This window comes from Saimiri boliviensis, chromosome 1, assembly GCF_048565385.1.
Source record: "Saimiri boliviensis isolate mSaiBol1 chromosome 1, mSaiBol1.pri, whole genome shotgun sequence".
Classification (NCBI taxonomy): Eukaryota; Metazoa; Chordata; class Mammalia; order Primates; family Cebidae; genus Saimiri; species Saimiri boliviensis.
This window is the reverse complement of record NC_133449.1, coordinates 61,914,955-61,927,262: the sequence shown is the minus strand read 5'-3', so window position 1 is coordinate 61,927,262 and position 12,308 is coordinate 61,914,955. Positions and strand designations below refer to the sequence as shown.

Below are 12,308 nucleotides of genomic sequence, written 5' to 3'. Positions count from 1 at the left end.
GTCTTTGTTCTCGTTGGTTTCAAAGAACTTTCTGCCTTAATTTCATTATTTACACAGTAGTCATTCAGGAGTAGGTTGTTCAGCTTTCACATAGTTGTGCAGTTTTGAATTAGTTTCTTAATCCTAAGTTCTAATTTGATTGCACTGTGTTCTGAGAGACTGTTTGTTATGATTTCCATTTTTTTGCATTTGGTGATGAGTATTTTACTTCCATTATGTGGTCAATTTTAGAATAAGTTTGAGGTGGTGCTCAGAAGCATATATATTCTGTTGATTTGGGGTGGAGAGTTCTGTATGTCTATTAGGTTCGCTTGGTCCAGAACTGAGTTCAAGTCCTAGTTATCCTTGTTGATTTTCTGTCTCATTGACCTGTCTAATATTGACAATGAGGTGTTAAAGTCTCCCAGTATTATTGTGTGAGAGTCTAAGTCTCTTTGTAGGTCTCTCAGAACTTGCTTTATGAATCTGGGTGCTCCTTATTGGGTGCATATATATTTAGAATAGTTAGCTCTTCTTGTTGCATTGATTATTTTACCATGATATAATGCGCTTCTTTGTCTCTTTTGATCTTTGTTGGTTTAAAGTCTGTTTTATTAGAGACAAGGATTGCAACCCATGCTTTTTTTTTCTTTCCATTTGCTTGGTAAATATTCCTCCATCTTTTTTTATTTTGAGCCTATGTGTGTCTTTGCACCTGCGATGGGTCTCCTGAATACAGCACACTGATAGGTCTTGATTCTTTATCCAGTTTGCCAGTCTGTGTCTTTTAATTGGTGCATTTAGCTCGTTTACATTTAAAGTAATGTTGCTATATGTGAATTTGATCCTTCTATTATGATGCTATCTGGTTATTTTGCCCATTGATGCAGTTTCTTCATACTGTCAATGGGCTTTGCAATTTGGTATGCTTTTGTTGTTGCCGGTACCAGTTGTTCCTTTCTGTGTTTAGTGCTTTCATCAGGAGCTCTTGTGAGGCAGGCCTGATAATGGCAAAATATCTCAGCATTTACTTGTCTGTAAAGGATTTTATTTCTCCTTTGCTCAGCAAGCTTAGTTTGGCTGGTTATGAAATTCTGGGTTGGCAATTGTTTTCTTTAAGGATGTTGAATATTGGCCCCCACTCTCTTCTGGCTTGCAGGGTTTCTGCAGAGAAGTCTGCTATTAGTGTGATGGGCTTCCCTTTGTGGGTAATCCGACCTTTCTCTCTGGCTGCCTTCAACATTTTTCCTTCATTTCAATCTTGATGAATCTGATGATTATATATCTTGAGGTTGCTCTTCTTGAGGAGTATCTTTGTGGTGTTCTTTGTATTTACTGAATTTGAATGTTGGCCTGTCTTGCTAGGCTGGGGAAGTTCTGGATAATATCCTGAAGAGTATTTTCTAACTTTGTTCCATGCTCATCACTTTCAGGTACACCAATCAAATGTATGTTTGGTCTTTTCACAGAGCCCCACATTTCTTGGATGTTACGCTTCTTCCTTTCCGTTCTTTTTTCTCTAATCTTGTCATCACATTTTATTTCATGAAGTTGATCTTCAATCTCTGATGTCCTTTCTTCTGCTTGATGGATTTGGCTATTGATACTTGTATATGCTTCATAAAGTTCTTATGCTGTGTTTTTCAGCTCTATCAGGTCATTTATGTTCTTCTCTAAACTGGATATTCTAGTTAGCAATTCCTCTACCCTTTTTTCAAGGTTCTTAGCTTCCTTGCGTTAGGTTAGAACATGCTCCTATAGCTCAAAAATGTTTCTTATTACCCACCTTCTGAAGCCTACTTCTGTCAGTTCATCCAACTAATTCTCTGTCCTGTTTTGTTCCTTTGGTGGCAAGGCATTGTGATCCTTTGGAGGAGAAAAGGCATACTGGTTTTTGGATTTTTCAGGCTTTTTGCACTGCTTTCTTCCCATCTTCGTGGATTTATTTACCTTTAGTCTTTGGTGTTGGTGGCATTCAGATGGGGTTCCTGCTTGTGCTTTCTTTTTGTTGATGTTGGTGCTCTTCCTGTTTGTTAGTTTTCCTTCTAACAGTCAGTCCCCTCTGCTGCAGGACTGTTGGAGGTTGCTGGAGGTTCACTCCAGAACCTGCTTGCCTGGGTATCACCAGTAGCAATACAGCAAAGATTGTTACTTGTTCCTTCCTCTGAAAGCTTCATCCTAGAGGAGCACCTGCCAGATGCCAGCTAGAACTCTTTTATATGAGATATCTGTTAACCCCTGCTGGGAGGTGTCTCCTGGCCAGGAGGCACAAAGGTCAGGGACCCACTTGAGGAGGCAGTCTGTCCCTTAGCAGAGCTCAAATGCTGTGCTGGGAGAACCGCTGCTTTCTTCAGAACCAGCAGGCAGGAACATTTAAGTGTGCTGAAGTTGTACCCACAGCTGCCCTTTCCCCAACTTCCTCTGTCCCAGGGAGATGGGGGCTTTATCTATAAGCCCCTGACTGGGGCTGCTGCCTTTTCTTCAGAGATGCCCTTCCCAGAGAACTCCTTTTAATTTTTTGAAAGCTCCATAGGATATAGGTAATAGAAACTGTGAGGTAAAGGGCCATTAGTGTATGGTTTTATGTTCATCTGACTTGGAGTTAGGCTGCGTTTTAATGTTTGCTTGTAGATTTAGATGCCAGCAGCCTCAAATTCTTCTGATGTCTATGTTTTTATCTGTTGCATTTGGTTGTCCTAAGAACTTGTTAGATTTTGTACTTCTTTTAGCTGTTATCTACCGTGGTTATACTGGAGCCTGTTTAAGGGTTGGTAATGTTTGTTGGAAAGGAAGTATTCTATAATGTGACCAATTCTCAGCTTTTTAGTGGGTCTGGGTCCTTGGATTGGAGGTTTTACAAGTGTTTTTTAGCTTTTCCCCACTCTGTTTAAAATTAATAAGCTAGAGGGGTTTCAATTTAGATAAATACCTTTCCCGAAGATGAGATAAGGCTATGGTAAAATCTTTCTTCCTAGAGTATAGATAGTGCCGTGGAGAACACTCTGGGAATGGTATTTCTCAATGTTTGCTTTTTTCTTTTTTCTTTCTTTCCTTTCCTTTCTTTTTTTTTTTTTTTTTTTTCCTTAAAGACAGAGTCTTGCTTTATTGCCCAGGTTGGAGTGCAGTGGCATGATCACAGCTCACTGCAGCAGCCTCAAACTGCTGGTCTCAAAGAGTCTTCCTGCCTCAGTCTCTTGAGTAGCTGGGACTACAGGCATATGGCAACAGATACCCCTAATTTTTAATTTTTTTTTGTGAAGACAGGGCTAACTATGCCTAGGCTGATCTTGAACTCTTGGGCTCCAGAAAAGTGCTGGGGTTACAGACATGAGCTACAGTACCTGGCCTAGTGGTCACTTTTCTGTTTTCTTACTCCCTTCTCACTAAAAACCTGGTGGCTTTACTGGATATAGAACCTACACAATTTTTGCCCTCAGAAATTTCTTACTCTTATGGTAGTCCATAGTCAACCTCCACCAATTTGTCAAAAGTTACCATTTATGTGTTGCTACCAACTCCTGGCTCCAGTGGCATATGCTTTAGGTAAGCAGATCTTTGCTGTGACTCCATATTCATAAATCTCTATAGACTTCAGAGTGGTGGTTTACCCTGCAACCTTGATTCTCTGCTAGGTCTAAGAAAATTATTGTTACTATTTTTTTCATCCTTTTTTTTTGTTGTAAGGATAGGAGTGTTGACTTCTAAGCTATTTACACATCAGAGCTGAAACTGCTGAAACTGGAAATCACTAACTTACATTTTAGTAAATTTTATTCTAGTAGTGAGATCTTATTTATTCTAATATTTCTTTGGTAAATGTGATCTATACCATGGGGATGAATTTTCTTTCTTAGCTCCTCCTTACCCTTGTGATTCATCAAGACTTCACTAATTATTTTGTCTCCTAAGGAGAATTCAGGCCAAGAATATGACTGACTCATGTATTGCAGGAGCCATAGGAGAAGCTGAATCTTCTGGAGCAGCCCATTCTTCCCCTACAGTAGTGCTGGGTGGAAAAGTCATAGCTGAGCTTGCTGCTTCCCCAATCTCTACCTTGTACTTTGAGACAGGATCTTTTTGATGATCTTCCAGAGTAGCAAAAGGCTATTGAAACTAATTCTAGCTGCTCAGGATGCTTTCATTAATGCAGATGCCTTTGAATCAACAGGAAGAATTTGATTGGAATGGAATAAGAATCTGCATTGTAAAGTCCAGCAGGTTTTCTCCGGAATTTATCTGCCTTTACATTTTTGGCTCTGAACTAAATCATGTTGTCTCCTTTTCTCCAACTAGGTTGGGTTGGTTGGTAGGGAGGTTGCTGCTTCCCTGCCATTGACTCACTCCTACCTAGTATGTTGGTCTCCTGTTGCCATGCAACAATTTTGTTACTACAAATGTAGTGGCTTAAAGCAACACACATTTATTATCTCACAGTCTTTGTGGGTTAGAAGTCTGGGCACACTTAGCTTGGTTCTCTGCTTAGGGTCCTGCAAGACTGCAATCAAGGTGTTGGCCAGTGCTTAGGTCTAATGTCAAGGTTGACTGAGAAGATCCATTTCCAGGCTTATGTGGTTTAGCAGAATTCACTTCCTTACAGTTGTTGGGGGTTTCAGTCTCTTGCTGACTGTCTGTCTGGTGGAGGCTGCCCCTGGTTCTTAGGTATATACCAATGTGGCCACTTGCTTCTTCAAAGACACTAAGAGACAGAATCTTCTTAAAGATCAGAAGTCACAAACCTATGAAATACAATTATGGAAGTGATATCTTATCATCTTTGCCGTATTTTATTCATTAAGGGCAGTTCACAGGCCTTGCGTTTACTCAAGTAGAAAGGATCACATAAGAGTATGAATATCAAGATATAGAGATCATGGGGGCCACCTTGGAGTCTTTCCATCACAAATAGTTGTCCTTTTATGTAATGCTTACAGTCACTGGTTGCATCTGGCAGATACGCATGATGAAAGGAAGACAGCTAAAGGTGAGCCTCATAGAGAAATGAACTAACTTTCATTCAATTTGACAGTTGAAATTATTTCAATGTAGACTACATGTAAGTAGTAATTACCGTTAACTATTGATTTAGAAAATATAAAAGGAGAAAAAGTCTTATAAATTCAGTAGTTTTTAAATAAAATCATACTTATTTTACTTATAACAGTATGTACATACTGTTTTGGAAGATTCAAGCACATTTGTGTAAGAGGCATAGTTACTAATTATACAAATCATGGTTGAAATACTTAAGCCTTTGTAGAGGACTTTTGTCATAATTCTTTTGGCACTCAGGGAATAGTTATCTTTGACATGAAAATTGTTTCTCTAGTGTGACACAGAGATATTCCTCGCCAGAAGAACATTCTGAAGAGAAAATATAATACTTTGCATTTGAACTATGATGCATATAATACAAACAGTGGAAATATAGATATATTTTTTGGAAGATGGCAAACATTGAAAAAGAATATTGATGCAATAAAATTGAGGGAAAAAAGCTTGTTTCCCTAGTCATTTTTCAAATAGCACATGCATTACGAAAGGTATGTGGTGGTTGAATGATAGAGAAGATATTCACCAAAATAATATTATGAGGCTATTCCTTGCCAAAATTATTTTTGTGATTAGATGATACTTGTAGCTGATCATTACTTGCTGTTATTTAAGTAGCTGAGGATGCCAAGTAATAAACAGAGCAGCAGCATACCAGAAAAACTAAAGAAATCCACTTCAAATGGATTAACATAATTACTTCAGCCAGAGAGTGACAACAAAGTGACAAAATACACTTGAAACATAGATGTTTTTGTAGTCTACCTTCTGCTTGTACACACCTGTGCACTTTGTAAATGGCTCCATATGCTTAATCAAAAGAAATCTAATTGCTTTAATTTACTTCATCCAAAAGTAGAAGAGTAAATTATATGTTTAATTATAAACTTTCCACTTTGGGCAGCTGTAATTAATGACTCAAGGAATTGTGCAATAAGCCAAAAGCAACCTTTTATTACTCCTGAGATACCTGAACAACACCAGTGTTTCAGAGCCAGTCAGGTTCTATTAGTATAGGAATCAAAATGCCTACCTAAGGCATTAATCACAGAGCACCTCCAAGCAGAGACTTTTAATTATATGTGCTGTATACCATACACATGGGTTGTCTGCACTAGGGGATGGTAATAAATGTTCTATACTAAGTAATGATGACAGGGTTTTATTTTTTATTTTTTATTTTTTTAGTGAATGCCACCTTAAATATCCATAACCTTACCAAGATATGGCCCCAAAACATGGAGAATTCCTCCCTCTAAAACATTTTTTAGGAAGTCAATGCCTTTGAAGATTGTAGTCTAATTTGTGTTTTTTATTAGAACTGACAAGAGCAATGAGAAGCATCTCTCTTCCTAGAGATCTAACTGGTTTTTCTCTGCACATCCAGAATTGCATTTGTAAAAGACACCACATCTATTTACCATATTGAGAGAGTGATCACATAATATATTATCAAACACTGGACATTCCAGGACAACATGCATAAATCAGGCCTCTGCTAGGAAAATCAGGTTATCACCTTACATGTGGAACACAGTCAATTTAGTTCTTGATCACGAGATCGTCAGTGGATAATGCATGGCATAGTTTGATTATTTTTGTATAAGTGCACTATTTTGTCATAGACAGAGCATGGGCTTTGACACAAAAAATGTCTGGTTTTGAATTTCTGCCACTTACTAGCTAAGGAACTTCAAGCAAGTTATTTAACCTCTCTGAATTTTAATTTCTTCATCTCTAAAATGGACATTTAAAGCACTTTGGTATTTACTCAAATGTAATAACAATAAATAAAGCTCCAGGTATAGATAAAATACCAGGCTCTCGAAAATTGTTATATGTTAAAGAAATCTTTTTTCGTTGTTGTTCTGAGATGGAGTTTCACTCTTGTCTTCCAGGCTGCAGTGCAATGGTGTAATCTTGGCTCACTGCAATCTCTGCCTCCCTGGTTCACGTGGTTCTCCTGCCTCAGCCTCCTGAGTAGCTGGGATTACAGGTGCGCACTGCCATCCCTGGTTAATTTTTGTATTTTTGATAGAGACGGGGTTTTACCACATTGGCCAGGCTGGTCACGAACTCTGGACCTCAGGTGATTCACCGACCTCAGCCTCCCAAAGTGCTGGGATTACAGGCTTGAGCCATTGCTCCCGGCCAAAGAGATTTAAAAAAAACATAAATCCTCTTATTCACTCACCCAGAATTTCAAATTTTAGGCTGCTAAAAAAAACATTAAGTTTGACTCATAAAAATAATATAGTTTTAAAGGCACCTTGCTTTGAATAATGGATCTACTGATTATTCTCTAGTTGCTTCTCCACACCCTTTTCAATGCTCTGCCTTTCTCTACCTTGCTCTGTGCCCTCGGAAGTTGCTTCTGAATGACATCACCTGGGCTCCTTTGACTGTGACTTTTAATTAGTTTGGTCAAGATGAGGCACTAGCAGATGAGAGCATATATGGAGGAAAAATATTTTAGGGTACATATTAACCTCCCTTTCTGCTTCACCATGGTTCTGGCTGTGTTGTTCTTAGACAGTGGTTCTCAAACTTGAGTGTGCATCTGAATTACCCTGCAGGGTCTGATAACACCCAGATTTTTGTTTCCCACTCCCAGAGTTTCTGACTCAGTAGATATGAAGTAGGCTTAGGTATTTGCATTTTCAATTAGTTTTCAGTTGACAGTCGTGCTCATTCAGAAACATCTGTTTAATGTCTGGTGTTTTATGATAGTAGATACATAAAGCAACTCCCCCTCTTTGCTCTTATCACCCAGGCTCGAGTGTAATGATGCAATCTTGGCTCACTGCAACCTATGCCTCCTAGGTTCCAGTGATTCTCCTGCCACAGCCTCTGGAGTAAACTGGGATCACAGGTGTGCACCACTATGCCTAGCTAATTTTTGTATTTTTAGTAGAAATGGGGTTTTGCCATGTTGGCCAGTCTGGTTTTGAACTCCTGACCTTAGGTGGTCCATTCACCTCAGCCTCCCAAAGTGCTGGGATTACAGATGAGAGCCACCATACCCAGACTGGCAGCTCCGTTTTTTTTTTTTTTTTTTTTTTTTTTTTTTTTTTTTTTTTTTTTAAGGCTAAAGCTTTCTGTCTCTGATCATACTGTTTACTTCTGGCCTAGAGACAGTAGTAGCACTTCTCTGTGTCTTAACCTCAGGTAGTGCCTTAACACTCCCTACGATTAATTCATTAACAGGGGATTTGCCCATACCTCAGAAATAGCATCTTCCTTATATTATCTTTCATTATTATGTTTAAGTGTATGACTGTTTTTTTCTTCCTGGAACCTAACTGATACAGCAAGTAAATAAATTACTCAAACATTATGGATTTTTAAAAAATCACTGAAATTTTTGCATTTTTAACTCTTCTTATTTTAGAATTTTATGCCACCTAAATATGTCATTTCCATCATAATTGAGACAACTTTCCAGATTCAAATTGAGGAGAATATTGGGTTTAAACTCATAGCATCTACCCAGCTACACTGAAAATATCATTGTAGTATACAAATGAGGCAAAATAATAGCAAAATAGTGTTACCCTTGAAGCCTTTAGTGTTAAATCTATTGTCATTTTTAAGACAGTGAAACATTGAACTAGGGTTATGATGCCACATAATTGATTTCTAAAATAGAAATGTCTTAGTCATTTAGTTTGTATTAATGTATTATTTTCCATCAAATGTCTTGAGCAACTTTAATAATTTCAAAATTTCTCAGCATAATTATATTGTAAAAAGCTACTCTAAGTTTACTGTTTCCCGGTATTTCCTGAAGTAATAAAATAATTATGATTAGAAATGTTTTAAAACTTCAAAATCAGTTTTTAAGTCTCTTAAAAGATGAGTTTTTAAATCCTCCTGCTTTTATCTTCTGTTTCTGTGTATGAGGTTTTGTGTTTTTTGGCTTTTTTCTTCCCTGTGAGAATTATTTTTTTTTTCTCATTTTAGGAATAATGCCTGTTTACTGTTAAAAATATTACTTTTAACTAGTCTCTTGTGGACCTTTTCAGACAATTATTGAGTAAGGTGAGAAGAGGGGAAAATTATTTAGATATAGTAAAGATATAAACAGCTTATTTAGAAAATTTTTTTTTTTTTAAATGAGGCGAAAGTGGTGATGAGGATAACAAAGATCAGCTGTGCTGCCTTGGGGGCATCAGAAGTTAGAAAGCTCCACAGCTCAGGTCAAATGTGCCCACTCGGGATAGGACCCTAACATCTCCACAAAGACTCTTGTGGCCTGTATATCACTGTGTGGAACTTTGAAGAATGGAGTCCTTACCATCAAAACAGAATCTTTAAAAAGCATTTTTTTCAAAGTAAGTGTCAGAAAGTTCTCTCTTCTCTCAAATTCTAGCTATAAACCATCTGCTCTCTTCTGAACTTCTCAAATCAGCAAATAGTTCAGTACTATATTGTATTAGGAACTATGTGTAGGTTTCTGAGGCAAGAGGGCTTTTACAGTGAAATGTAACTTTAGAATTTGATAATTAGAGACAATAGTTTAAACATCAGTAAAAAAGAAAATCAGATGTCTACATGGAATTTTAAAAAACATTATGAACTTGCTTTGCTTGCAGAAAATCATTGTTTTTGAACTGATTTTGAACTGTATAGTTGGCACTTGCACCAATCTTTTATTTGAGGTATCTTGGAGAACTAGCAAGTTGATGGCAAAAAATGTTGCCTAAAATCCACAGTGAAGGTCTGAAAAATTAAGTTAATTAATTAATAAAATTAACATTGATTAGTCTAGGATCAGATAAAGCAAATATATAAGTATGCTATTATTTTAACTTTTTTTGTCAGTGGTTTAAAAATTTATTGCACTGTAGTAAGAAAATATCATCATCTATTGAAACTTCCATTATGGTACGTCAATTCTTTTCATGTTCTATGAGTGCTTGAAAAAAAGTGCTTTGTATATTTGCTGGATATGGAGTTCAGTTTATGCCTACTAAGTCAGGCTTATTTATTGTAATTTCATATTTTTTAAACCTTAATAATTTGTTCCTGCTAATAATATTGATTCCTAAGATAGATGTGTTAATATTATCCATTATTATTGCAAGTTTATCAATTTTTCCTCATAGTTTTCTCATTCGTTGTTTTATATAGTTGGATGTGTTGTTATTGGGTCTGATCAATTTCAGGATTTTATTTCTTTCTGGTACCTTGTGCTTTGATAACTGACATCACACAGACATCTTTCATATACCACTTTCTATTTGTCAGCAAATCCTGTCTGATTAAACTTGGTAATTTGTACTGATTCCACCAGATTTCACCTTCTCCATTTTGTTGAAGTCACCATTGTGACACATCTTCTCTAATCTACTGCTATAGCCTCCTACCTTTACTGCTTCCACTTTTACCTTTCTAGATTCTATTCTCAACAAAGATCTTCCTGTTCTTACAAGGCGCTATTAATGGGCACTATTCCCAACTGACTGCTGCTTTGTGAAAGTGGCCCTACAGAGCAAGTCTGCATTTGCATTTGTTGGGTGTCTCCTAGTGTCAGTAATCCTGAAATTGTCTTCATGTCAGGTTCTCAGCTTGCAGTTTCTGTACGATGCTGATATTATACACTTGGATCCATATCTGTATGAGGGCTTGAAATTTTGATTTATTGATGGGGACTTCTTTCTCATCCAAACAGTCCTAATGAGATGGCAAATGTTTTTGCTACTTCCCAGAGGTAATGAAGACTGTTCTGTTTAACATAAATGAGTGGACATTTCACTGCGGCTCTCCTTAAGGGGTAATAGCTTTCCTCGTTTATGTAGGTTTCAATTATATCTCTGGCTTATGTGGATGCTAGAATACTAGCTCCTTACCCACAGGGTTGAATCTAGCACCAAATATTTGTAGGCTGCCACACTACACTGACAGTTTCTCTTTAGCCTCCTGATTTCATTTTGGAAACCTAGAAATTTAGCTCTATTTGGTCCAAGTTAGACTATATGTCAAAATGTGTGTGTGTTTGTTTGTGTGTGTGTGTGTGTGTGTGTGTGTACTTATTTTTAATGTGGAGTTTCTGGTTTAGTTTGTAGCAGGGAGGTAACCCCTTAGTGATAACTGAATCTGCTATTCTATACTAGATTAGGATGAAATTTACAACAAATTCTCAATGTTATTCTAATAAATTATTGACTTAATTTGAATTATTAAAATACATTTATTAATGATTTTGTGCCTGAAGTTATATCAGACCATGGGAATTCTGCAGTAAATAAAATATACCTGTTATGTGCCTTCCTGAAGCTTAAAGGTTGATGGAAGAAGGCCTATTAAATAACAAATAAATTACAAATCATGATGAACAAATTAATATTATAAAGAAAATTATCTTGAGGTAAAAGTAAAGCAAAGTTGAGACAAGGGATCTCCCAAACCTCTATGACACCCACAAGAAACTAGAAGACAGTTTCATTAAAAACGGTACCTAATAGACTAAGGAAACAGAATAGAGTGCCCAAAAATAAGGCTGCACACCTATGATCATTTGATCTTTGACAAAGCTTTCAAAAACAAGTCATGGAAAAAAGACTCCCTGTTCAATAAACAGTGCTGGGATAACTGGCTAGCCATATGCAGAAAATCGAAGCTAGACCCTTTCCTTATACCATATACAAAATCAACTCAAGGTGGATTAAATACTTAAATGTAAAACTCAAAATCATAAAAATCCTGGAAGACAACCTAGGCAATAGCATCATAGAAACAGGAACGAATAAAGATTTCATGACAAAGACACTAAAAGCAATTGCAATAGAGCAAAAATTGACAAATGGGATCAAATTAAACTTACAAATTTCTTCACAGCAAGATAAACTATCAACAGTGTAAACAGACAACCTACAGAATGGGAGAAAAGTTTTACCAGCTGTGCATCTGACAATGGTCTAATATCCAGCATCTATATGGAATTTAAACAAATTTACAAGAGAAAAACAAGCCACCCCATTAAAAGTGGGTAAAGAACAAGAACAGACATTTCTCAAAAGAAGACATATATGCAACCAACAAGCATATGAAAAAAAGCTCAATACCACTGATGGTTAGAAAAATGCAAATCAAATCCACAGTGAAATAGCATCTTAGACCAGTCAGAATGGCTAATAAAAAATGTCAAAAAAGTAAAAAATATCAAAAAAATTAACATATGCCAGGTTGTGGAGAAAAGGGAACACTCATACAGTATTGGTGGAAGTGTAAATTAGTTCAACCGTTGTGGAAAGCAGTATGGTGTTTACTCAAAGACC

The 12,308-nt window shown here is 36.8% G+C and overlaps 1 long non-coding RNA gene across 1 annotated transcript in view; it reads left to right on the top strand.

Annotated features, from left to right (window-relative positions):
* LOC141584291 (uncharacterized) overlaps window positions 1-7,018 on the top strand; it is a 405,949-nt gene extending 398,931 nt beyond the window's left edge. Inside the window, exon 7 of the long non-coding RNA XR_012517253.1 lies at window positions 6,927-7,018. This is a non-coding gene — a long non-coding RNA (uncharacterized LOC141584291). The remainder of the gene's footprint in view (window positions 1-6,926) is intronic.
* Window positions 7,019-12,308: the final 5,290 nt, after the last annotated feature.